Here is a 25590-nt window from a genome sequence, read left to right as displayed (position 1 = left end):
GATCTCTGATATGGGGCAGATTTCTACAATGGAAGCTTTACAGCAGTTGCATGCAACAAACAAATTTGAACCGAATACCTCTGCCCAATTGACCTTCTGCAAATCAAGTCCTACGCATACGAACCAAACTGCAGTTCTGGTAGTGTGGTGATGAGTATCCTCCGGTCCTTGTCTCTCTGTCAGTCTCTCTTATCCGCCTTTCTAAGTTTGTTTGTTCCTGTCTGTATCAGCTTGCCCCATGCTCACCTCCTCGTTGAACCGCTGCCCTTCCTTTCCCTGACGCTCACCAACCGCTCTCTCCTCCGACCACAGCCCTGCCCCCAACCACCTATGGCCCTGAGCATCTACTGCACCTCCATCACACCGGCTTCTTCCGTCCTCATCAAGCTGGCCACTACCCCGGCACGTGATGTTTGCAACCAGGGGGAGGCCGCTGGTGCGAAGCAGTCTCTCGGACCTCAGCAAGGCCCCGGAGAAGAAGAGCAACGCTTCGGACCCCTGCCTGCAAGCCACTATCAGTCCGACAGTACAATAATACATATATTACCGAACTTCTAACTGTCTCTGTAGGAGGTATCCTCTCTCTCTCTGATCTTGCTCAGCTCTTCTATGTTTCTACCTTGATTTTTCTTCTTCCCTTGTATTTTGGGGGAAAGGGTTGCAGGGTGTCTTGTGAAAATGTGTCCTGTGAAGCCCTTTGAGACTTTACCTGTGATTCAAGATGGTACACATTTAATTGAGCTGACCACATAATTAAACAGGTGTAGATACGATTTGGGAGTTGTAAAGAGAGAGAGCCGAACAAGATGGTATTGTAAGGTTCTGGTGATAGCTCTCTACTCCCGGCGTCAGAAAGCTGTTTTCAATTGAGATGGACAAACCCTTTCCTTGTTGCTAATTAATTTTAAAAGGCTTTATTAGCAAGATCAAGAATGCAGAGCTTTTATTTTTGTCTTCCTTCCTCACCCTGTTTTGGAATATATTCATATTTTATGTAACTCAAGACCCCGCTATATTGATGTATGGCTGCCATAAAGTCATATTGAATTGTTTCTTTTTGCTCTCCTCTCTCCTCTCTCTCTCTCTCTCTCTCTCTCTCTCTCTCTCTCTCTCTCTCTCTCTCTCTCTCTCTCTCTCTCTCTCTCTCTCTCTCTCTCTCTCTCTCTCTCTCTCTCTCGTCTCTCTCTCATCTCTCTCTCTCTCGACACTCTAATTCAGGAAGAGCAGCACAGTCCCAGACAGTGTTGCCATGACTTTGTTGGTTCGTAACAGGCCCAGCCCAGTGATCCAGGTTACAGTTAAACAGACTGAGACCGACCAGGGACTGATTGGAGTAGTGAGTGGATTATTGACAGATCGATTGGTTCATATTGATTTGTGAAGAACATGTTTACCATTTATGTAAATACTGTGTCTCTGTATTTCCTCTGTTCAGGAATGTCCAAAGTCAGATGAGTGAACGATACAGAGGGTAATGTTGTTTCACATAATTCATGTTTCACAACAAAGAATCCTTTGTATTGTAGACAGAACTGAAAGAGTGAGATTGTGTATTCATAGGTACAATAGGTTTTCTAATAATGTATATGGAATCATTTTTTGTACCCACTGGTGAATAATTGACAAACAACATCCATTGGTCATCGGCCCTTCATAGCAAGTAAACAAAAAGTCAGTCCTTTTAATACAGTCTACAGTTTGATCACAATGACAATGTTGAACCCAGTTTTACAGAGACAGAAATCATTAGTTCTCTTGCACTGAAAACATGCTGGTACATCCCCACTCACTCAGGCTGAAGTTAACCTGATTTGATTCTGCAACTTGGGAAATGATGATGGGCAGCTAGTGAACTACATGCTATTTCTGTCTGGGATTATTCTTGTCTCGTGATCTTCCTTCAGTTCAATGTGATTAATATTTAACCATGCAACACCAGTTGAGAGCAGAAAAATGGGGAGAAAAGAAAATAAGGTTTTCTGAATATTATATGTGGAACATTGAAACTCATAAGAGATTGATGCCAGTGATACTGTAGTGAACGAGACACACAACATAATTGCAGACCTTGGAGTCCCTCAGAACAGCGGGAAACGTATGCGCCAATTACATATAATAAACATATTACACCATGAAATGTATCGAGCTGTCTCAACAAAGCCTAGACTTTAAGCCAAACGATCTCAGTTTAGATTTGACCACAGACCAGGATGTCATTGATTTAATTAAAAGCCATTGATTAACGTGAGTGACAGCTTGAAAGCAGCCTGGGGAAACCGAATCAAATGCAGCGCAGAAGGCCAAAGGCCCGTCTATAACCAGCCAGACTATTAATCCCCTTTTGATTTCTCTTTTGTTGGCATATCGGATTCCACCGACGTTGGCCAATAGAGATCGGTAGTCTGTCTTTCCCTAATGGTCTCATATATAATGTAGTAGAGGGACGACTTCTTCTAACACACCGTAGCCGTAAATCTGCTCAGGGAATCAGCCACACAGCGGCTTGGAAGCTAGCTCCAGTAAACCATGTCTATTAAATGTGTGACCTCATGCCCTTGTGATGAGTCACAGCAAGATCAGCCGTAATATCTCAAGAGTGCCCTGGATATATTGTCCTTGTCCTATCCATGTGGTGCAGTCGAGCAGATATACCCAATGTGTTTTATGGCTGGTAGTTCTACTGATATGGAATAAATGGTATGCTGTTGATTATGTGGAATATGTGGGGATTATTGTGGCTCATGTCCTTTCTGAGAATCCAAGGCACTCTGCATAATCTGGTCTGCATGTAGTGGCGCTTAAGCATTAGCAGAAGAGAATGAAGAACCGATGGAAGTGTTTTTGTATGGAACCTATTAAACGAATTGAAGAAAATAAGGCACACTGCTGAATCTTCCCCCTGTCCCGCCACGCAGGGCGTAATCAGAGCACGGCGGACGACCTACCAGAGGGGCGTGTGCAGCCCGGCCAGGAGCTCTCCCGGAAGAACTGTCCAGCCCCAACCCGGACCAGGCCACCCCTCTGCTGCAGGCCCAGCAGAGGCCCTCTTCCCGGGCTGGGGGGGACGGCACCAGGCCCGGGTCGGCCGCCAGCGCGGAGAAACGGGACGCCTCTTCCAGGACCGGGTGTGGCGGCGGCGGTGGCGGCGGCGGGACAGAGAGGGAGGAGGCGGACATCCAGAGCCCCTGACCGGCACCGACCGGCTGCTGTCGGAGCGGAGCAGGGCGGCGGAGAAGGAGAGGACGACGGGGACGGAGCCGGAGAAGGGGGGCAATGTGGAGGAGGACGGGGGCGAGAGGGAGGCCGTGGATGAGGGGCTGCCCTCCTCCCACGGCGGCGGCAGCAGCAGCAGCAGCAGCAGCAGCAGCAGTGGCAGCGATGAGGGAGAAAGCGGCGAGGAGAGTGAGGGGCGCAAGGAGCCCTCCGACGCCAACAACAACACGGTGGACGAGCCCCGAGACCACCTGGGGGCTATAGTCGACAGCACTCCCCAGACCCCCTCCGAGGTAGCCTATAGACAACCGTTTGTAGAACGCAACACATAAACGAAGCACTCTTTTTGAACCAGCCAGTGCTGGATATCACCCGACCCCGACCTTTGACCCCTGTAACGCCCGGGGCCTTGATGGCCTTGCTTTCCTGTCCCACCCCGCAGTTCGAGGAAGCGGAGGAGGCCTACTGTTCGGACGAGATCGCCGTGGTGCTGGTGGACAACTCGGGCTCCGGGTCAGAGTCGGCGCCCCTGGACTCCCGCGACACGGTGAAGATCATCATCACCATGAGCTGCGACCCGCACACGGCCGCGCGGCTGGAGGAGAGCGTGAAGCAGAGCATCCTGGAGAGCACGCAGGTAGGAGGGGGCAGGGCCTCCACCTGCACCACCCTCTGGCCCTGCTACTGCGTAGAGGCTCGTAGAGGCAACACCCGAGTTGTTGCGTTGTTGTGGGGTTTATGTTGAGGCTTCCGTGCCTGTTTGGCACAGTTGTTTCCGTTTATGTATAATAATTAACAACAAGTGTTACGGCTGTTCCAGCTAGATTGCTCTATGCATGCAGTTAATATTGATTAATTAATGGGTAATGTTTTCCTTTCTTTTGGGGCATTTTTTGTTTATTGAAAAAAAATGAGGCTTGATGATACATATATTTAATTTCTCTGTTTGGCCTAACCAGATAATATTACATTTGAGTGGATATTATGGATGTGAACGAAAAGAAACATATATTTGAACATAATAATATATATATACAAACATATAAACCTAGACATATATTCAAAGCTATGACACAACACCAACGGTGGTTGTCCCCTGAGCACAGGCCCAGAAGGAGGCGGGGGAATGCCACATCAAGATCCCCGTCATCACCTTCGACTCCCTCGAGGAGGACGGGCAGAGAGCGGGACAGGAAGGGGCGGAGTCAGACGAGGAGCCCTCACCCAGACTCTCCCAGTCGACCGTCCACAGCGAGGAGTTCCACCTGTGCAGGGAGACCACCAGCTCTGAGTCCCCCGTGACGGAGGGCCCCCCCGGGCGCCAGCAGAGACCCCCGCCGCCCAGCCTGCGTCTGGGGGAGGCCAGCGACAACATGCTCAGCCCGCTGCTGACCAACGACAACAGCTCGTCGGGCGTGGATCTGCACTCCCACCATGACGACTCGGACCCCCCAGCTCACCGTGGACTCGGAGGGCTTCCTGCGGCTGCCCCCCGCGCTGGGCCGCTACGGGCCCGGGGGCAGGACACACGTCCGCGGCCTCAGCATGGACAGCGGGAAGGACGCCGTGCTGCTGTCGGAGCGGTCGCACAACGCAGTATGTACAGGGTGGGGCTGACCGGGAGGTACTGCTTACTGTGGACAGTGTGGGGCGGACTGGGTAGGGTTACTTACTGTGTACAGTGTGGGGCGGACTGGGTACTACCGCTTACTGTGTACAGTGTGGTTCTTACTGTGTACAGTGTGGCACTAACTCTGTAGTATGCTTTTATTGTGTAGCATGGCACTTGCAGTGTAGTACGCTATAACTGTTCAGTACGCTGTTACTGTTTAGTACGTCACTTACTGCACAGTTTGGCACTAACTGTTGTCAGTGTGAGACTTACTGGGAGGAACGCTATGACTGTGCAGTATGACACTTACTTTGTACAGTACGGCACTCTGTTAATGTGTCAATTTCATGACCCATGCTTTCATCCATTCATCCCTTTGTCCATCCATCCATCCATCCATCCACCCATTCATCCGTTCATCCATTAACCCCTCCCCTTTCTGGCATCCAGACGGTAATGACGAGTTCTAAATCGGACCTGGAGGCCAAGGAAGGCCAGCTCCCCAACGAGTCCAACTTCCTGGAGTTCGTGTCTCTTCTGGGGTCCCTGAGCAGAGAGGGCGGGGCCAGCGCCCAGGAGGAGGAGAGGACGCAGCAGAGAGGGGACACACACACTGCGGACCAGGGTGGGCGTCCACGGGGCGGGGGTAGCAGCTTCTTCTAATCAGCACGCCCATGATTAAAGCGGCATGTATCTTAGAATAAATATTAGGATTGGGAATTCCTCATGTGCTATTTTGGTTCACATTATAGGTCGAAGAAGTTAGATGAAATATAATTTTTTGATCACATCCCAATTCGGTTCACATGCTAAGGCTGAGATTACAATTATTTAAATAAGTTGAACTTGATCTAACTGATTCATCGTCCTCCTATAAACACGCAAACATCCATCCTTCATGCGCCGGTGCAGCCTGCAGCTTCCGTTGCAGACTGTGAGTGTGAATCCAAATTTGAAAGGAGTAAGTCCCATGTTTTAATACTTCTTCTCCTTCCCAGAGGATCCCAGTACATCCGCCAAACCAAGCGAGGCCTTTTCTGAGACCAAAGGAGAAAGCCAGCGCAGGAGACCCAACCCCCCCACCAGCCTGGCCACAGACACCCTGCACGCCATCCCCCCCACACGCATCCCCATCGTCTCCCCCGACAGGTAAACACACAGTAGAGCTACGATGACAATGCTGTTAAGAGTTTATATCTAAACTCTAAATAATATGCAGCTTTTTGCAGTGTGTTTCGATGGCTATGCCCAAGGATGGCTTTAATGGAATGAGTTAGTGCCTTATTTGCACCCAGCCCCCAGACGGACCGGGAGAAGGATCCGGACTACGACTCCCTCCCGTCCCAGACCTCCCAGTCGGAGAGCTCCATGCTGCAGGTCATCTGCAGACCGGAGGCCACCAACAAGGAGGACGCGTACACCTTCCACACCGTGCACAGTACGTCTGAGTCCGACCGCTTGTTCCTCTGTGAAGGCATGTTGACATATGGGGCCCGATTTTAAAGGTCGGAAACGCAAGGGAGAAGCGCAAAACGGAATTAGCTCTGTGGGCTGGTCTCTGGCGCTGTTGCTATTATACCGGCGGAAAAAGACTCAAATCTAAAATGGGTTGGTCTGAAGTAGCCTAATTACCTGTAGGTGTGTTTTGGGCGTATCATGCATCAACCAATGAGAGCCCCATCTCCCATCCCCTTTAAGAGCCATTTAGCACATTTGAAACTGACGAGTTGATATTTTGACAGCGCGTTTGCATTCTCCCCTGAGACAGATGTATGACCACATGAATTTCAAAATTCAAATGGCTCAGTTTATGTCCAAATAATATGGCCTAATTCACACATGGATAGCGTTTTCTTCTACAACTTCTGAAACACTGAGTCGTCATATACATTTCGGCAAAGAAAACTTTACACACATATGTGCTAAAAGAAGATTTTGTTTTGGAAGGCTGGGATATACTTTGCTCGTTTATTATTGTTATTATTATTATTTTAACGCATGGCATAGCCTATTGCAGTGTTCATTCATGCAGCCCCTATGGATTTTTTTTCCACAATCCACATGCTATTTCTATGCAGTTTCACGTATATGAACAATCTTTGACATCATGATATTTAAATTAGGCTAATTGTTTGCATGTTTGTGCTGTTTATAGCCTACGTGTGTGTAAGCTTTTGTTACAGTTCCGAACTGCCTAGGCATGTCAAAATAGCAAAACCAACTGCGCTATCCGCTAGTGCACTTAGACCAAGTATTCTTCGGTCAGTTGCGCAATTGCAAAATTGATCTGTAAGAGAGCTATATGTATCTTTTGCGCCGGAACACACCTCTGCTTTCGCCGACACGCCTCGCAGGGCGCAAGTTTAGTGGCGCGAGTTTGCTGTGGGGGAAAATCTTCTTTGCGCCGGCTGCAAACTAGCAACGATGAATGCGTCGGTGTAGAAAGTCAATTGTGCTGGGTGCAAGATAGGGCCCATGGTCTGTTTAGAGAACATAACAGGTCTTGTTGGAGATTGTTTGGTTGATTTTCTTGAGTTCATTCATCTCTGTTTTGGTTGAGATATGAAGCTCTATTTATATCCTTGTTCTATTTCTGTCCTAACCTGGCCGTCAAGAATGCAACAACACATTATTAGCATAAAGAGTTTAAAAATACTCAAATCATTGATCATCTTCTTTTGTGTCAGTTTTGTACTTTGGTGTCAGTTTGCTTTGAGCTGCATGAAACATAATAAGCTCTGTTTATGTGTGTATGCGTGTGTGTGTGTGTGGTGTGTGTGTGTGTGTGTTGTGTGTGTGTGGTGGGTGTGTGTGTGTGTGGTGTGTGGTGTGGTGTTGTGTGTGGTGTGGTGTGTGTGTGTGTGTGTGTGTTACCAGGGGACCGGCCCCGTAAGCTCTATGCAGAGAGGGCCCTCAACCTGCCCCTCGGGGCGGAGCTCATCACCGGCAATATGTGGTACTGCTGGAGCGTCGACCTCCTTCTTCCTCCTCCTTCTCCTCCTTATCCTTCAAATCCTCCTCTTCCTTCTCCTCATCTTCCTCCTTCTCCCTCCCCCTTCTCCTCCTTATCCTTCAACTCCACCGCTTCTATTTATCCTCCTCCTCCTCCTCCTCCTCCTCCTCCTCCTCCTCCTCCTCCTCCCCCTCCTCCACTGCGTATTACACAGCACTCTCCTTCCTTCTCCCCCTGCTCCCTTTCCTGACCATTTCCTTTATTTAATAAAAAATGTTTATGCCACCTGAACTGAGTTTAATTATCTGCCTGTTATTATATTCTGTTACCTCAATCCAGCACATGAATTTGCATGAATAAATATTTGCATAATATTTTTTAATACTGTATTCTGTGGACTTTATACCAATATTCAACACACCAATGCGTGTGTGTGTTTATCTGTGTGTGCGTGATTCTGATTGCATGTGTGTGTTGGTTTGTGTGTGTGTGGGGGTCCAGTGACCTGCTATCGACCTCTTCAAACTCCGAGGGTCAGGACGGCCTAGTGGGGGGCCACATGGAGGGCCCGTTCCAGCGACGCATCATCCCTGCACACCGACTACGACCCCGCAGAACCCACCCAGAGATCTTCCAGGTACCGACCCCCCACATAAAACTCTTGTGGCGGGCTGTTCTGAGTCTCCTCTCCCCTTTACTGGATCTATCTTTGGTGTTGTGATGTGCTTTGCATTTTCCCCCTGTTTTTCCCCTCTGTTTGCCCTTTCTTGTATCCCGGGCTGGACTCTACTCTGTCGTGTTATAATTTGGTTTGTTATGTCCTTTTTCTCTTCTCTTATCTCATCATGGCTTTGCTCCTATTTTTCCCTCTCTTCCTCTCCTGTCCGTTCCTTAGCTATATATCTCCCCTCTCCTGTCCTCTCGCTGTATTTCCTCTCCTCTGCTCTCTTGTTTCCTCTTCTCTCTCCTCTCGTGTAACCGAGAGCCAGAGAGCAGTTGGCTTCGATGGCAACTATTTAAATGGTATTGATGCAAATCAGTGGTGCGCAATCACCTCACTCTATCACTGTAATGAACTGTCCCTTCTCATGCTCCGCGGATACAGGCTCCAGAGCCATTTTCTTTGGACATAGCAGAGTCACAGTTTAGCTGCAATGAAGCGAACAGCACTGGCCTGAGTCAGGCGGGATCCTAACCCCCTTACACTGTTTCGCACAACTAACGATTGAAATCAGGCTTCAAACAACAGTATGCTTAGACATTTGTGAATCAAAGCGGCTTTGCCGGCCTCACTTTAAGTCATGATAACTCTGGAGGATTCTGACAAATGTATCTTAATGTTGATAATTTCTTTAATAGGCAGAGACTCTTATTTGTGTGAGCAACACTTTGTGTGTGAAACACCATGTGTTTTTGTGTGTGTGTGTGTGTGTGTGTGTGTGTGTGTGTGTGTGTGTGTGTGTGTGTGTGTGTGTGTGTGTGTGTGTGTGTGTGTGTGTGTGTGTGTGTGTGTGTGTGTGTGTGTGCGTATGTGTGTGTCCTGCCAGGAGGAGGACTCTCTGGACGAGTCTTCAGAAACATCCACGCAAGAGAGACCGACCAGGAAGCTGTACTACAAGCTCAGACTGTTTCCTGGGAAGTGGGTCAACATCCTGTACGACCGACTGACCCTGCTCGCGCTGTTGGACAGGTGTGTGTGTGTGTGTGTGATTGTGTGTGTGGGTGGGTGCGTGTGTGTGTGTGCGTGCACGCGCGTGTGTCTGTGTGTGCGTGTGTGTGTGCGTGCGTGCATGCGTGTTTGTGTGTATGCATGTGCGAGTGAGTGTGTGTGACGCAGTGATAATATTGAGCCGCAACTATCGACCATTTATATCCATTCATCATTCAGTCTACAATGAGACGTAAATAATGGCAAATGCCCATCAAGCCTCGGGCCAAGGGAAGTTTAGAATGTCCTCGCTTTGTCTGACAAGCAGCCAAGAGGAGAAAAACTAAATTATTGATTTCATCAAACAGGAAAATTATTTCAAATATTGAACATTTCTGCAGCGCTAGGCAAGGAATGTTAGGTATTTGTAATTTGATTATTGACATAAACAATCATTTATACATTGATTATTATGTGTGTGTGTGTGTGTGTGTGTGTGTGGTGTGTGTGTGTGTGTGTGTGTGTGTGTGTGTGTGTGTGTGTGTGTGTGTTTGGTGTGTGTGTGTGTGTGTGTGTGTGTGTGTGTGTGTGTGTGTGTGTGTGTGTGTGTGTGTGTGTGTGTTTGCATGCACATATTTGCATTTCTGCAGATGTAAGCAGCAAACGTTCTGTTTTTTTCTTAAATGGATTCTTAACATCAACAATTAATTGATCTATCAAAATAATGTGTTGATTAATGGATTAACCCCATCGCTATCCCCCCACACCACTGCTGGTCGTAGGAACCAGGAAGTTCTGGAGAACCTGGTGGCCATCTTCATGGGCTTCCTGGTGTCATTCCTGGGCTTCCTGCTCTTGAACCGGGGCTGCTTCCAAGACTTCTGGGTATTCCAGTTCTGTCTGGTCATCGCCAGCTGCCAGTACTCTTTACTCAAGGTGAGGAGACCACTTCATAGTTCTGCCCTGCTGAGCTCCATCTCTGACTCCCTCCCTGCAGTGTTGGTGGATTGGGCCAGATATCCCTTCTAATCTGGCAACCCTGGCTGCAGCGCACTGCACCCAGGAATGCAAAATTCGGTGGGATATCCGGCCCAACCTGGCAACACTGCCTCCCAACACTCTCTTAGGAGACCATCACCTCATGGACTGCGGTGATCATTTCCTCATCTCCCCTCGGTTGTAAATTCGGCAACTATAGAAGGCGACAGCATCCCTACACCGTACTGCTGACTCTCAGCAGCTGATTCAGCCTTTGCTGCTGGAATCTTTTTTGCGGCACAACGATAATCGCTCAAGGGATTCTAATAAAACTCTGCATCGAGCGTTGCCATTAGTGATGGTCGACGCAGCACTGCCATCTGTTGTGAAATCCCTGTCTGGTGTGGCTCGCGCTCATTGGTTGTGAATGAGTTATTTTCAGGTTAAGTGGGGATTCATAATCTGTGTGTCTCTGTCTGTTGTCCTTTTCAGAGTGTTCAACCCGACGCGGCCTCGCCCACGCATGTGAGTTGGTCTGTGCTGGGGAAGTGATTGGCATCACATGTCTCTTTAGGTCACACGGATCTCTGTTATGTAATCATGTATGGGATTGAAAATATACTGTATGTGATATGTCTGTGTTCTGTGTTGTCCATGCACAATCATGGGCATGTTTGTGTTTGTGTGTGTCTATGTGTGCGTGCGTTGTTTTTTGTGTTTGTGTTTGTGTCTGCCTGTGCGTCTATCTTTACACGTGCGCGTCTATATGTGTGTGGTCTCCAGGGCCACAACCAGCTGGTGGCCTACAGCCGGGCGGCCTACTTCTGCCTGTTCTGCTCTCTGATCTGGCTGCTGGAGCAGGTGCTGCAGACCAAGGACCTGCCCGTCTCTACGCTATACGGGGTCACCATCGCCTGCCACGACGCCCTGCACCTCCTCAGAGACCTGCTCCTGGGTACGGTCAGCCACCGTGGAGAACGCGTGTGTGTGTGTGCGCCTGTGTGTGCGTGTGTGTTTGTGTCTGTGTGTGTGTCTTTGTGTTTGTGTGCACGCATGTTTGCGTGTGTTTGTGTGTTTGCGTGTCTTTGTGTTTGTGTGCATGCATGTGTGTGTGTGTGTGTGTGTATATGTGTGTTTGCGTGAAACCTGTGAACACAGACGCCCATGTGACAATCGACGTCCAGCTTTGTTATGATGTATTCATGGTTGGAGAGGAGATATATTGGATGCAATTCAGAGGTTAACAAGGGATTTGATCTATTGATATATCAATGACACCAGGGCCCCGTTTCCCGATAACGATGGATCCACGCTCGTACGATCATTCTCACGATGGATCTTGCGATCCATCGTCAATTTCTTTGGAGCGTTTCCCGAAACTCCTCTTAACGTGAACGCGCATTCGCTGCACTCACGACGTCGTAGGATTGTAACTGTCTACTGACACGGTGCTGAAATGGGCTCCGTAGGAGGGGGAGACGCAGGAATGTCGCAGGAAAATTGTGTTAAAAAGGGTTAAAATTATCCCCATCAAGGACAACAGCAGAGTATCCTACGAAAAAAATAGACTGCAATTATATGAATGCTAAAGACATTAAAACACAATTGATTAGGCTTAAACCGACATATATCAGTCCTAATCCTGAATGCACTGTGCGTTTCACGGCATTTTCCCCCCTTAAATAATTCCTCTTCACACCTGTGAATAACCCGGGAGACGTCCATGATGAGGAATACAACGAAGCCCACCGTCTGGCCCGGTGCATCGTTGAGCGCACGATCGGGAGGTGGAAGTGGCGCTTTAGATGCCTTCACAAGTCAGGCGGAGGGCTCCAGTTTTCTCCGGCCAAGTCATGCGCCGTGATATGTGTGACGGCTATGTTGCACAACATTGCAGCTAAGGCTGGGGTGGCATTGCTTGAACCGGAGGACGTTGAGGACGATGACGATGAGGAAGATCGGTGTGAGGACGGCCTCCCTCATAGCTACGCGGCTGGTTTTCATGCGCGTCGAATAGTGATTGAGACTTTTTTTTAACCCCCTCCACCCTCCCACATGTCACTAAACATTCCCGTCAACGTGACCAATCCCCACCATATCCCAGCCTTTTGCCTGCTCCTTTGCTTGTTTTTTTATAATTTATTATATTTCTTTATTTTTATTTTATTTCATTTTGTACATTATTTTATGCTACGTTTTATGAGTAGCCTATGTCAGTCTGCACAAATCCCCCCACTTTCTCTCACACATTTTGAGTGCCCTGCCTGCGCAAACATTTTCTGGACTGTCCCGTTTTATTTTGGCCATTTTAACATCTTTGTTAATAAATTAATTCATAATCTTTATTAATTACCAAACTAAGAACATAAAGGCGCAATGCGTTTTAATAAAACGCATCCAATAGACGGAATGTCCGATGGTGTCGCCACTGAGGCTATAGCTGACGATGCTCTTAGCGTCCTACGAGTACCTACGAGCACCCCTGGAGTACTCGTTAGCTACGAGCGTTTTCAAGACGTTCGTTCCCCACGATGCTTTCGGGAAACGCGGTGAAAACTCTACGATGCCCTTTCGACGCACTTCACGATCCACTTAGGCTAACGACGCTTTCGGGAAACGGGGCCCTGGACCATTTTCCCATAGATGTCGTCGTAGGAAAAGCACAGGTGTCACTCATAACACTAATTATGGGCCTCCTCTTTTGGTGTGAGGCGACGCCCTCTTTCCGACCTATCACGACCCTTCTGTGAAACGGGCACTGTCTGTGAAACACTGGTCAGCTTCCGGATGATTTCCACCACAGACAACAAGGCCTCACTGATCTCCGCTCTGTCCCCCAGGGATCACCTACTGCTTCCCCATCACCTTCCTGGTGGGCCTGCTGCCCCAGGTCAACACCTTCACCATCTACCTGCTGGAGCAGATCGACATGCACTTCTTCGGAGGAACAGGTGAGCCCCGCTCATCATGTGACCAATCACATCGCTTTAACCCACCTTTCACACCTGTGTATTTAGACCACAGAATGGTTGAATACTTCATTCTGATCGATATCATTCCACGGGTGTGCATTCTTTTCGATAACCGGACGTCTCCGCCTTTTAAACGTTTCAAGTCATTGCGCTACAAACTAACAGTAACAGCAACGGCCATGTAGAGCCATTGACTGGATGTTTCCATGACAATGCACAACATTAGGCTGAAAGGGCCGCAGAAGAGTTTCATTATAGCTGAGGAATTCGATAAAAAAATCGTAAGTGTTTGCTGAATGTACCGAAATACGATACATTCACTTATCTGTGGGGAGCAGGCTCTGCTTTGCCTCGGCAGTGTCTCCGACCCCATCATACAAGATTTACTTATAACAGGTCTCTTTTACATATTGAATGGGTATATCCATATTTATACAACGGGGGACCTAAATCCAGCGATCTGATTGGTTCCCAACTGTTGCATAATGAGCGTATACATAACTGCTATGACGCCCGATCATTTTGTGAAAGTTTGCATATCACTCCGCGCCTGGAAGTAGAAACAGTTACAAAGTAAAACATATGTTGGATGATGGAAGGGTGTAAATGTTGTTACTCCGGGAGTGAGCAAGGCGATGGAGAGACTAACGAAAGCTTAGGCACACGGCGAGTGAACTGCTCCATAGGATAAATTGCCGGCGAACCGCTCTAGCGGAGCCTTCTCTCGGAGGGACGCTAAAGTGTGTTGCATAGCGACCGTCGATGCATAGCGGCAGCCAGGAGGGACTACTTTTTTGTATTCTTTAATAAAACGGCTATTTTGACTTTCTTGGTTTCTTTTTAAATGTAGTGTGTCTATGACTTTCGTTTCGCCATAACAGTAACCATTGTATAAAAGCAATAGATCACTTCAGTCAGTGGCATGTGCTCGTTATACCACTGTGAAGGGGGTCGCCGGCCCTCCGCTGCGCGTCGGGGCCAGACAACGCCCCTTAACAGTGGTATAATGAGCATATACCACAGCCTGGCGTGATCTATTGCTTAAATATATTATCGATATTTATTTAAAGCATATTTTTGTTGTCAGTGTTAAAAAGGGACTTTTCGTTGCATGCTGCCTCTTGGCAGCATTCGTCAAGGTTACATAAGAAACAGCCAACATATACACACTATATATTAAATCAGACGGTGTTCTGTGTTTCTTTGTGTTCCCCAGCTGCCACAGGCCTCCACTCTGCAATATACAGTATCCTACGCAGTCTGGTAGCGCTGTCACTGCTCTATGGATTCTGCTTCGGAGCCCTCAAGGTAAGAAACTAATAGAGTTGCTGTTGAATGAGCCAGGGCTCTATAAGTCTCCCATCTCCTCTCCTCTCCTATCCTCTCCTATCCTCTCCTCTCCACTCATCACCTCTCCTCCTGCTTCTCTCTGTCCTCTCCCTTCCCCCTCCCCCTATCTTCTCTCCGCACCCCTCTCTACTCTCTCCTCTTCTCTACTCTCTCCTCTGTCCTCTTCTCTTCCCTCTCCCCTCTCTCCTCCGGTCCACTCTCCCCTCTGCATGTTGAATCTGTGTGTGCAGCCTGGGCTGCAGGCTGTACTGGGGACAGAGAGGAGAATGGAGGCTCTGTTATAAATAGCCTGCGAGCCACTTTACCGACTGATGGAGGGAAGAAAGCGAGGGCTGTGACAGTGCTGTTATTCGTCCTTACTAAATGACTAGGAAGAGGCAGCAGCCTGGGGCGTGTGTGTGCGTGTGTTTGTGTGTGTTTGTGTGTGTGTGTTTGTGTTTGTGTGTGATTGTGGGGGTGTGGTGTTAACTGACAAGCACCAACAGGAAGGGCAGGATCACAGGATGATAATTATAGATACACAGTCCTACACGTCTTGCTTTACAAGAATTATAGGGAGATGATATTACACACAGGTGATATCTGGAACAGACTAATGTTTGCACAATTTGTATTACTAAAATATTCAGTGGTACATGGTGATTGTGTGCATGTGTTTGTGTGTTTGTGTGTGTTTTCAGGAGCCATGGGATGAGCAGCACACCCCTGCTCTGTTCTCTGGATTCTGTGGCCTCCTGGTGGTGTTCTCGTACCATCTGAGCAGACAGAGCAGCAACCCCTCCACCTTACTGTAAGTACCACCAACGACAGGAACACACAACAATTCTGTGGAATTTTGTTTTGATTTTACTGTGACAATACTCTCTCTCTCTCTCTCTCTCTCTCTCTCTCTCTCTCTCTCTCTCTCTTCTCTCTCTCTCTCTCTATAATATATATATATATATATATATATATATATATATTGCTGTGTAAGTTCAATATAATATCTTTGTTTCATGAAAGAAACAATTTCATAAACAAGTATATTTAATTCTTTCTCGTCATCAAAGTGACTCGTCATCAATTCTTTCGATTAGAATTGATGACGAGTCACACCCATTGCAAGTCTGCGTTTTGTGTATGCGCGTGTGGAAAGAGGAAAGAGCGATTTTAGGATAGGCAGACATTCAAGTATAAAACATGTGGACGTTTCATCACTGTGGTTTCCAGATCGCTGATCAAGTCAAAGCTAGTTCCGGGGCTGGTGGACAACGAGGAAGATGAAGAGGTGGAGTCACACACCAAAGACCCCCTGCCGGAAAAGCTGCAGAACTCGATGGTTAATATGCTATGGAAATGTGTAGAAACAGTGGTCCAAAACTGTATTTGAATGACTAACCAAAAGACAGACCAAATAAAGGTTTTAATGCATACAAATAATGAGCCAGGGATGAATGATTGGCACTCTGTAATCGTTGATCAAGTGTTTTCTCCTGTGGTCTTCAGAAAGAGATCCTCATGTCAGACATCGTGGTCTGCTCCGTGGCCTACATCCTGACCTTTGCCCTCACCGCCAGCACGGTCTTCCTCTCCCTGAAGGTGAACTTCCTGCCTTCATCCCTCACTGCTTTACCTTTATAGCGGACATTGGCAGGGTCACGTGACTACTTGGCCCTGAGGAAGACTACTGTTATTACAGAGTTATGAAACGTAACAGACGTGCATACATAGACACAAACACAAAAAACGATTCGTAACCTAAAAAACAACTTGGATGCCCAACAGACAAGATGAACTCCCACTAGAATATCGAGCTGAGCACTCACACCTTGTCCCTCGTCACAGAATAACGTATTCATCCGTGTTACCATTGAAAATCATCACATGGTTGACTCTAGCGTTGTTTCTGTGGCCCGCAGCCCTTTGTGACCATCGTGCTGTACGCGCTGGCCGGGACGGTGGGGCTGGTCACCCACTACCTCATCCCCCAGCTGAGGAAGCACCACCCCTGGCTGTGGCTGTCCCACCCTGTCCTCAAGACCAAGGAGTTCCACCAGTTTGAGCCCAGAGGTCAGCCGGCAGCAGGGGACGCCATGACACTCACATGACCTTCACTACACGCTCCGCCAGAGCTGCCATCACACACTGATCTGACGGTGGTTCAGGCATTTAGCTATTTTGTTGCCGATAAGAAAAAAACGTTCTCTTTCAAAACTCGAAATATAAAACCTAGAAACTTGTAAATATGGTGAACAGGTCAGAATCATTGCTTCTAACATACTTGCTACCTAAATCAGGTCAAATATCATTCATGGCTATTAAGGATAAATAATGATAATAATAGACAAAAATAAAATGATATAATTAGCCTGTTGTTGTTGACAACAACTCTCATTGAGAAGGACAACAAAGTGCAGTGACTAGTGATGCTCAGGGTCTCTGCTCCCCCCAGAGGACGCGGTGCTGATGTGGTTCGAGCGGTTGTACGTGGGCCTGCTGTGCTTCGAGAAGTACGTGGTGTACCCTGCCATCGTGCTGAGCGCCCTCACCAACGACGGCTTCTCCCTCAGCCACCGCAAGAGGCTGGGCATCCAGTGAGTGGGAAGGAACAGAAACACACACACATGCACACATGCACACATGCACGCACAAGCGCACACATGAGGTATGTTTTTGGTAACGTTTGCTTATAAACGACGAGAGTTGGGAGTGTGAGTGTGTGTGTCCGTGTGTTTGTGTGTGTGTGCCTGTGTGTGTGTGGGCGTGTGTGTGTGTGTGTGCTACTGTCTGACCGTGTGTGTGCTGCTGTCCGACCAATGTGTGTGTGTGTGCTGCTGTCTGACCGTGTGGTGTGTGTGCTGCTTTCTGACCATGTGTTTCCCCTCCCCAGCGGCGATGTCCTCCTCACCACGGTGGCGGGCTGAAGCTCCTGCGCTCGTCCTTCCTGCGACCCCAGCTTCCAGTTCCTCACCCTCCTCTTCACGCTCATCTTCTTCCCTTCGACTGCCCACGCCCTCCGAGAGCTTCCTGCTCGACTTCTTCTCATGTCCCATCATCTTCCACAAGGTGCGGGCTGGGAGGGGCTGGGTCGAAGGCTGGTTCACAATATTTTAATCGGGACATGTACTGGGACATGTACTGGGACATGTACTGGGACATGTTCTGGGACATGTACTGGGACATGTACTGGGACATGTACTGGGATGTGGGTTGTTTTTGAATTGGCAAATCAAATCCACAATTCTACTGCAAAGTATAGGAATTTTATTGAATTTTATAGATATTTTATTTTAAATACTATACAATCAAAACAGATTTTCAGCACTTAGTAGTTTTTCCCTCAGAACCATTTAAAACATACATTTTAGGGACATCTCACTCAAAAAATGTATAAAGATCAGTCCGGTCAAGTCTGGCAGAGATACGACCAGAAAATATAAATATATGAAAAAGTGAAATATGGAAACTGATCTAATAATATTTTGTGCATTAGAGGAACGTCTTTATCTCCCCTCCAAAGAGGACAAAACATTGAAACAGGCAAATACTTATCCAAAACACCACCTTCACGCGTGTGTGTGTCCTACAACCCCCCCACTGGGGACAGAGGAATGCACTGTTCACCGTTTAGCTGTGTTATATATGCTTACACGGTGCAACGTTTTCCCGTGGACTCTTCGCTCACGTGTGATGAGGAGAGGACTGAGAGGTGGTGGAGGCGGTGTGTGTGTGTGTGTGTGTGTGTTGTGTGTTGTGGTGTGTGTGTGTGTGTGTGTGTGTGTGTGTGTGTGTGTGTGTGTGTGTGGAGAGGACTGAAAGGTGATGGAGGCGGTGTGTTTGCGTGGTGTGTGTGTGTGTGTGTGTGTGAGGAGAGGACTGAGAGGTGGTGGAGGCGGTGTGTGTGTGTGTGTGTGTGTGTGAGGGAGGACTGAGAGGTGGTGGAGGCGGTGTGTGTGTGTGTGTGTGTGTGTGTGTGTGTGTGTGTGTGTGTGTGTGTGTGTGTGTGTGTGTGTGTGTGTGTGTGTGTGTGGTGTGTGTATGTGTGAGGAGAGACTGAGAGGTGGTGTTAGATGGCTGACGGTGTCTGTGTGTGTCTGTGTGTGTCCAGATGCGGGAGCTGCTCCTTAAGCTGCACTTCATCCTGGTGTACATCGCCCCCTGGCAGATCGCATGGGCAGCGCCTTCCACGCCTTCGCCCAGCCCTTCGCCGTGCCCCGTATCCTTCCTACGACCTGTTGGTGTGTGCGTGTGTGTGTCTGTGTATGTGTGTGTGTGTATCTGGTGTGTGTGTGTTGTTTTCTGGTGCCCATATGTGTTTGTGTGATAGGTCTGTGCGTGTGTTTGAAATTGTTGGTTATCCGTTGACTTAATCTTTGTAGGTGTGTGTGTCTGTGTGTTATTTCCTAGTACCCAAATGTGTGTGTTCTTTGCGTGTGTGTGTGTGTTTGCTTGTGTGTGGTGTGTGCACAAGGTAACCGTCAATCTCTCAATTGTAACCATAGCAACCATCCGGGTTGAGTCAGGCTGAGCTACTCGTGGCCACCGCACAGGAGTGAACTAGCCCCTAGGGTGGGGAGGCGATGGTAACAACACACACCAGAGCCTCTATCGTACGCTCTGACCCTTGTGAGCTTCCTTTACCCCGCCACCCAGACTCCGCCATGTTGCTGCTGCAGACACTCCTGACCACCATCTTCTACACGCCCCTCTCCCCCTTCCTGGGCAGCGCCATCTTCATCTCCTCCTACCCCCGGCCCGTCAAGTTCTGGGAGCGTAACTACAAGTAATTTCCCCCCGGCACACGACACGACGCGACACAACCGTCAGTGTGTTCAGACCGCCGTGCTGCGCTCAAGGCGCTACTGTCTGTCCTGTCGACGTGCGTGTTGTGGTCGTTTTGGTTTTCCCTGCCTGGTCGCAGCAAGGGGGTCACACATTACATCACAAGGAGCACCCCCCAACAAGGGTGCAACAAAAGACGTTTAGTCCCGAAGCACGCACGCGAAGTGAACGGCTGCGTTCCAAATTGTCATCCGGTTGTCTGATCGCCATGTTGGCTGATGATCTGTTGTAGGTGATCAGCTCCTCCCCAGACCCATATCTTGCTGCCTCGTTGGCTGTAAGGTGTCGTTTCTGTTTTGGCTGGTCCCCACACCTTTCAAACCACAGGGTTTGCGGATGCCCTGAGGTCACGGCGTTGGATCAGATCACACTTTAGGAGCATCGCCGACAGCGAGCTGCCTCTGAGCTGTGGCTTCTGGCTGCAGTTTCTAAAGATTGTCAGCGAGCGGAAAAGATCAGGCTGGAATCGTGTCGTGTGAACTCAGCATAAGGGGGAATGGGGCGCCCTGTGTTAATGTGTGCTTGGATGGAAAGAGGGAGAGGAAGGGAGAGGGGTGATGGGGAGTTTGAAGATAAAGAAACACGAGTAGTGGAAATAGCATGAAAAGCACTGACATGAGATTTAAAGACTGTTGTCCCTTTCCCTCTCTTTCTTACTCTCTCTCTGTTCCTCTCTCTCTCTCTCTCTCTCTCTCTCTCTCTCTCTCTCTCTCTCTCCTCTCTCTCTCTCTCTCTCTCTCTCTTTCTCTCTGTTGGAGGAACCACACACTCACACACTACTCTGAACCCTTTCAAACCCACCACATTCCCTTTACTTATTCATGGACAATAACTGAAGTCTCTCCACTCTCCCACTCTAAGGACCAGTCCCTCCCAGTCCTCCGGCATTAGCTCGGTTCATGTTCATGTTATGTTGCGTATGAGAAACACAACATGACGCGTGAAAACTCCCAACAAGAGCAGCCTGTGTTTGTATTTACAACATGTTATCCAACACACCAACACAGACTATTAATCATGTTATTTTTCTACTATGGGAATTCAGGAAGTTAGTGCAAAATCATTGTCACTCCGCGCCAGAAAGGCATGCTGATCCCCTTTGATGTCTCTTGGCACGTGTTGCAGTATTTACAGAGTAATGCAGTGTTCACTGAACTGTTTTGGCCTCAACAGTGTTTTGGTATTTGAACCCAGCAGCAGCTAGTGCCAAAACCACGAGACAGCACTAGCGCTGCCAAGTCCCAACAAAATGGGCGCTTTGTTTTCAGTTCCTTAGGAGCATATTAAGCATATTTAGTTTCTTAATACTGCTCAAACTCTGACTGGAAGAAACCGTGTTAATATAACGTCGGTCTGCTGCTTCTAATTTTAGGTTTTTTGGTTTGTAATTTTCTCTATTTTTAGATCAATTGCAGCAGAAAACCTACTTTGTACTTAATTGTTTTTTTCATTTTGAATCTTCGCCTGTACTGGCCCCTGATCCCATTGCTCTGGAAGGATTCTGTGATTCTGTTTGTGACTTTGTTGTCCAGTATAATAAAGTGACTCCTCTCCCCATCTTCCCCTGCAGCACCAAGCGCATCGACAACTCCAACAGCCGGCTGGTGTCCCAGGTGGATAAGGAGACAGGTACTATACACACACGTGCACTCTGGGTCACCCTTGGACGTCAGATCCGTACATTATATAACCATATGCACCATTTTATTTGTAATGAAAAAATATATATAGATATTGTAGCAAGCAAATATTGTCCATGCTCTCCCAAACAAAAACAAAAACAAAAATAAAATAATATATTATATATGTATATATTCTTTATTTTAATAAAAAAGACGAAGTAAATAAACTCTAGGTTGGCCTCCGTGGTGATGTGAGCCCTGTCTGAACCGTTGTCCGTGCCTCCCAGGCTGTGACGACAACAACCTGAACTCCATCTTCTACGAGTACCTGACACGCTCCCTGCAGCACTCGCTGTGCGGGGACCTGCTGCTGGGCCGCTGGGGGAACTGCAGCGCGGGGGACTGCTTCATCCTGGCCTCCGACTACCTTAACGCCCTGGTGCACCTCATCGAGATCGGCAACGGCCTGGTCACCTTCCAGCTGCGGGGCCTGGAGTTCAGAGGTGAGGGCTGGTCACACTGGGGACGGGCAGCGGCAGCAATCATCTCGCCGTGTGATAGGACATCTGTGTCTGAGGACCAATGCCATATGCACTGGGATTACGATTTCTGTCATACAATGTAACATTTTTGTTGAATACTTTCTGGCCTTCAATAAAAATGTGCTTCTCATTGCTGTTCAGCATTCCACAGAGCCGTTTTCTTTTTTTAAATAAACGACAATTGACGACAGGCAAATACAGTATAGCGCCCTCTGTAGAACGTAACCATTATTTAACATCCTATAAGATAACATTGACATTTCTTGCTTAAATTAGTATTTCAGTTTATTTTGTCATTAATTGCAGAAGGAAAGAATCACGATTACCCCCATGTATCGATTGTTTCCCCCATTTCTCATATAGAAAATGATTGACCAAACTTCTATAATGACCCCCCCCCCCCCCCCCTCAGGGACGTACTGCCAGCAGCGGGAGGTGGAGGCCATCACGGAGGGTGTGGAGGAGGACGAGGCGTGCTGCTGCTGCGAGCCGGGCCACCTGCCCCACGTGCTGTCGTGCAACGCGGCCTTCAACCTGCGCTGGCTGGCCTGGGAGGTGACGGCCACCAAGTACCTGCTGGAGGGCTACAGCATCAGCGAGAACAACGCCGCCACCATGCTGCAGGTGTACGACCTGCGCAAGCTGCTCGTCACCTACTATCTCAAGGTAGCGGCCGTGCCGGGGGCTGGGGGGGCTGTGTGGGGGCTGGGGGTCTGTGTGGGTGCTGGGGGTCTGTGTGGGTGCTGGGGGTCTGTGTGGGGGCTGGGGGTGTGTGTGGGGGCTGGGAGTTTTGAGTGGGGGCTGGGGGTGTGTGTGGGAGCTGGGGGTGTGAGTGGGGGCTGGGGGTGTCTGGGGGGGCTGGGGGTCTATGGGGGGGCTTTCACTCCTATCAATCACACTCTCTCTCTCTCTCTCTCTCTCTCTCTCTCTCTCTCTCTCTCTCTCTCTCTCTCTCTCTCTCTCTCTCTCTCTCTCTGACTCTCTCTCCCCTCTCGCCCGCTGCAGTGCATCATCTACTTCCTGGCCCAGTCCCCTAAGCTGCAGGGCTGGCTGCAGGACTCCAGCCTGCAGGAGGCGCTGCAGTCCTACACCAAGTGGCACCACATTGAGCGCGACCCGCAGGTGTTCAGCGTGAAGATCGACGAGGACTACGTGCACTGCCTGCAGGGGGTGACGCGCGCCAGCTTCTGCAACGTGCACCTGGAGTGGCTCCAGTACTGCGCCGGCAAGATGGAGACGGTAGGCAGGGAGCAGGGGCCGGGGGGAGGGGGGTGCGGGGGGGAGGTGGCGCTCATGATGGTAGTGATGATGATGATATGGGTTTGTGTGCATGGTGGATAACATGCATGGGTTTTATTTACAACAGCTCCTCAAAAGATTGAATATTACTCTTCAAAGTTAAGTCCAAATTGCGTGTGTGTGTGTGTGTGTGTGTGTGTGTGTGTGTGTGTGTGTGTGTGTGTGTGTGTGTGTGTGTGTGTGTGTGGGTGGGTGGTGCATGTATTTGTGTGTACGTGTGTGTGTGTGTGTTTATGTTGGTGGTGTCTTGCGTGTGCGCGTGTGTATGAGTGTGTGTGTGTGTGTGTGTGTGTGTGTGTGTGTGTGTGTGTGTGTGTGTGTGTGTGCGTGTGTGTGTGTGTGTGTGTGCGTGTGCGTATGAGTGTGTGTGTGTGTGTGTGTGTGTGTGTGTGTGTGTGTGTGTGTGTGTGTGTGTGTGTGTGTGTGTGTGTGTGTGAGAGTGTGTGTGTGTGTGTGTGTCTGTCTGTGTGCCTGGGTGCGTGTGTCCAGCCTGTGCCCAGTGATGAGGACTCCGCCCTGGTGACCTTGGCCTACGCTCTGTCGGTGTTGGGCAGGAGGTCTCTGGGCACCGCCTCACACAACATGTCCAACAGGTAACGCCTAACCCTCATGTTATTACATTCCCTCCTGCTCTTCTTTAGCTTCATGTATAAAACATTTGGTCATATGGTATACGTAATGTTTAATTGCTGCATGGTGAAACCGTGACATTAATTGTTTTATATTTTGTTTTATTGTCTTAAAAGCAAATATCACCAAAAAGGCATTCATCTGATTACTATTAACATTTGGACCAGAAGTATTCCTTCCATGGTTTTCGGAGGTGATCTATTGTGGTCAGGGTGTCTCATCCCATGCCGTTACAGAGCGTCTCCACTAGAAGGCACTAAAGCCAAGCCTTACAGACTGTCCACATTGTGTTCCACTACAGATCGTTCTTGATTCAAAAAGAAAACTGCAATCCCTTATGTTAGATAATATATAACATAAGGGATTGCAGTTTTCTTTTTGAATCTTTTTTTCATGTATTATACATGATATTGTATATCTAGTCCTCTTATCTATACGTAAATACAGTATACATAGTCCTCTTCTCTAGATATATATAGTATATCTACCCCTCATCTCTATATATACAGTTTATAGTATATCTAGTCTTCTTCTCTGTATATAAATATAGTATCTATTCCTCTTCTCTATCTATAAATTCTGTATGTCTTGCCTCTCTCATAAATAAATACAGTATCCATAATGCTCTCCTCTGTCTCTGCCCCCCCCCAGCCTGGAGTCCTTCCTGTACGGCTTCAACACGCTGTTCAAGGGGGACTTCCGCATCGCCACTAAGGACGAGTGGGTGTTTGCCGACATGGACCTGCTGCAGAAGGTGGTGGCGCCGGCCGTCAGGATGAGCCTCAAACTACACCAGGTAGCAGAGCGTGCCTGACCAGGGACTTTATTTTATTTAATGTGTGCAGATCTTTTAAATTTAATGTACACACATGGATGGTATGCGAAAAAGGAAGTGCCGAAAAAAGGGTACCAACTAATTTGTTTCGGCGCCACCAAATGAAAAGATTAGTCGAAAATGTTGGTGTTGAGCCCAGCCGGGATAGCGACCACACATCCTGCGAGTCTGAGACGTTTCCCTGGTTACCGTCAATGCAGCACAACACTGTATTTGAACCAAATTAACAAAATAATACATGTACGCCATGTACGATTGTATAGTTTGTATCATTGTATCATATGTATCGTTTGGTTCTTTGCTGGGTATACGTGACCCGTCTCGCCTGGGATCCCACTCCTACTCCTGATCATGGCGTGCCCCCCCCCCCCCCTTCCCCCCAGGACCACTTCACCTGCCTGGAGGAGACGGAGGAAGCGTCGGTGCTGTACGACGCCATCACCACCTACCGCAGCAGCCTGGTGATCTGCCACGAGAGCGACCCGGCGTGGCGCGAGGCAGTGCTGTCCAGCCGCGACACGCTGCTCACGCTGCGCCACATGATGGACGAGGGCGCCGACGAGTACAAGGTCATCATGCTGTACAAGCGCCACCTCAGCTTCAAGGTCATCAAGGTGAGCCCGGTCGTCCGTCCCCTGATACTGAGGGAAAGGCTTGTGGCTCCCCCGATTGGTTCTGGGATTTCGTCTCGCATGTCAATCATAGGTGTGGAATCCAACGCTCCTCAGTGGCGGAGACACATAGGGAGGGAGGAGAGAGGGAGGGACTCTTTTTGGGTTGTCACATCTCAAATGTCCTGTATAGCAACTTTAAGCATTAATATAAACCTAGAGTTATAAACCTAGAATTGAAGTTACCCGAGCTGTGTGTGTGTGTGTGTGTGTGTTGGTGTGTTGTGTGTGTGTGTGTGTGTGTGTGTGTGTGTGTGTGTGTGTGTGTGTGTGTGTGTGTGTGTGTGTGTGTGTGTGTGTGTGTGTGTGTGTGTGTGTGTGTGTGTGTGTCTGTGTGGATTCAGAAAAAAAGGAAGACTCAGTCACCAGATTCCACAGTGATGTGTTACATGTCCTTGCTTTTTATTCAGTTCTGAAAGTGTTCAGATTAATTTATTGATTTAC

General features: G+C 48.6%; 1 pseudogene; it reads left to right on the top strand.

The window, feature by feature from the left end:
• The first annotated feature begins 409 nt into the window (after positions 1-409).
• The window catches only part of LOC130404213 (pecanex-like protein 2), a 30344-nt pseudogene continuing 5163 nt past the window's right edge, over positions 410-25590 (top strand).

This window comes from Gadus chalcogrammus, chromosome 15, assembly GCF_026213295.1.
Source record: "Gadus chalcogrammus isolate NIFS_2021 chromosome 15, NIFS_Gcha_1.0, whole genome shotgun sequence".
Classification (NCBI taxonomy): Eukaryota; Metazoa; Chordata; class Actinopteri; order Gadiformes; family Gadidae; genus Gadus; species Gadus chalcogrammus.
This window is presented reverse-complemented; position numbering and strand designations above follow the sequence as displayed.